Raw genomic sequence first — 2,631 nt, forward strand, 5'->3', positions numbered from 1 at the left:
GCTAGCCGACTCGGAAACTATGACCCTAGAAAGAGCACTGGCACCATTAATGACCATTGGCGCGTTCTGCAGTTTGGCCATGTTCGAATATCCTCTTGGACAATCTAAGACGTATATCACTTGCCTGTATGGTTTAGCCAAATGGAGCCTTCTTACGTACTTTTACTATCCACGTTATATCTTTACTTTGCGAATTAAATTAATATACATCTTACATATCATGTTGTTGAACACTATTATATTAATTCCCATCAGCATCTGCCGTTTTAAGGTAAAAATTTAACATGTACTCCCGATTACTATCGTATATAATAATACTTGATCTTTTAATATTAATTGTCTTTCGTTTAGTAGTATTTTTAATTGGTGGCATTAAAGGAGTTTTAAATTCACAATTATAGGCAAATACATATTTATGAAAAGTTTTTATAAAAGGCTTTCGTTACCTTTAACTATGACCTACTTTTAGTCAAACTCAAGCTATGCAGTCTATCCCATTCGGCCCTCTCGCTAATCTACTCGTTCCTTACAATTCGCTCCCAGCAAACCCTCATGTATAATCCTTTTCCTCTTTTCTCCTCTCCTCGTGAAGTTTCCTCTGGAGAACCTCAGGGTTTCATACTCGGTCTTTTACTTTTAATATTTTTATTTCTAATTTGTCTAATGTTTCTCTGTCCTCCGATCTCTTCATTTATGCAGACGACGTAATTCTTCTCAAATCCTTTCATCCATTTGATGCTTTAACAGACTGTTCCGCTTTAAATAAAAATCTAAAATCTATTGCCGAATGAACAATTCAAGTAGTGAAATATACAAAAAAAATTATAGACTTCTTTAATTAATACCATAAAACATAACAGCGAAATTTAACTGGGTGTTAGGAATCTCTGAGCTGGATGCTACCTTGCGCAAAAATTGTATGATCAAACGAACTTACCTGTGAAGTTCGATCATAATTATGCGGATGCTTCGTCCGAGTAGACAAGGTAGTCATGTTCCATGCTACTCCCCACCAACAAGCATTTTAAAGCTTGCGCCAAAAAACGAGGACCGCTGGCGCTGCGTCGCCGCGCGTGCGCTGCAAATCTTCATGTTTCAAAGCCTTGTCACAAAAACGCCCTGGGAAAGGCAATACGTAGTATCTTGGGTTAAAGGGAGGGAAGGTCTACTCGGACGAAGCATCCGCATAATTATGATCGAACTTCACAGGTGAGTTCGTTTGATCATACAATTATGCTCCGCTTCGTCCGAGTAGACAAGGTAGCTGTTCAAAGCTGACGGTTTTGTGACGATGCAGGTTTATTCCCTGTGAGATAAACGTAGATTACTTACATATATATGTATAAATATATATACAAATATATCTTCTATCTATACATAGGATCGCAAGACTCTAACGACTTAAGATAATCGCTCGTGAAATATCCGACGATGGTATGATGGGTCTATTATAAAAATTTGCAAAGGTATTAGACCCTTGAGACCAGCCTGCAGTCTTTTGAATGTTTTCGATACTAATACCTCTGCAAGCTGCTGCCGAGGAGCCGGCATGGCGTGTTGTATGAGTAGAAAAAATCGAGGTGTCAATTCCTCCCTCTGAGAGAGTTATTTTAATCCATCGGCTAATAGACTGAGTGGAGGCTGATCTTATAGGTTTTCTAAAAGTGAGAAACAAGGCTGAAGAGGTATCCGATATGGAGCTAGCAGTCTTATCTAGATACAAGCGTAAAAGAGAGGTGATGGATAATGTAGGCTGGTCCTCGAAATGGTGGAAAACCATTGCGGGTTGGTAACGGTTTATTCCAGACGTTTTAATTCGGTCCGGAATTTTTATAATTACTGTGTCCGTCACGAACTGGATATTCTGTCTACGTATTAGAGATAAAGTCTGTACTCTCTGAACTGATGCTAAGATTAAGAGCGTAGCTAGCTTACGGGTAAGTAATTCTAGACTTAAGGTTTCATGCGGCCATAAAGATGTTAGATAACGTATGACGGGTGTTGGGTCCCAGGTCAATGCGTACTTTGGTTTTGAAGACTTCAACACTGACACACCCTTGAAAAAGCGTTTGATTCTTCTGTCGATACCAATGTCGCTATTGGTTATCAGTGATAAAGCGGATCGGTAAGAGTTGAGGGTTCCGTAACAAGTAATATTGTGAAACTGTATTGATAGAAAACTTAGCACCAAGGGTATGTCAGGAACCAGTCGACGCCACGCTCGCTATAAAAAGACCACCAGAGCCCAATAGGCTTATTATATTGCGCTATGGTTGAGTCCGCAAGGGATGCCAAGGCCACTTCTATGGATTCTTCTGGAAATCCTTTTCGCTGAAAAGCTTGGCTGATAACTTCCCTACAGCCAGGGAAATGTTGTGCCACATCGGATGTTGACTCCTGAAGGGAGAAGTTAGTAGATTTGGACTGGGCTCAAAATAAATTAAATGTGAAATACATAGTTTGTGAAAAAAAAACCGGAAACCATGCCTGAGCTGGCCAGTTAGGGACTACTAAAATTCCTTCCGCTTTATCATCTATAATTTTCTTCAGAACCTTTGTAATTAGAGCGAACGGTGGAAAAGCATAAAAATAGAACTCGCTCCAATCTAACGTAAAAGCGTCGACGGCGAA

The 2,631-nt window shown here is 39.7% G+C and overlaps 1 pseudogene; it reads left to right on the plus strand.

Moving 5' to 3' along the window:
* LOC108770777 (glutaryl-CoA dehydrogenase, mitochondrial-like) overlaps nt 1–2,129 on the plus strand; it is a 73,329-nt pseudogene extending 71,200 nt beyond the window's left edge.
* Nucleotides 2,130–2,631: the final 502 nt, after the last annotated feature.

The sequence above is a fragment of the Trachymyrmex cornetzi genome, unplaced genomic scaffold (genome assembly GCF_001594075.2).
Source record: "Trachymyrmex cornetzi isolate Tcor2-1 unplaced genomic scaffold, Tcor1.1 scaffold1331, whole genome shotgun sequence".
NCBI classification, from domain to species: Eukaryota; Metazoa; Arthropoda; class Insecta; order Hymenoptera; family Formicidae; genus Trachymyrmex; species Trachymyrmex cornetzi.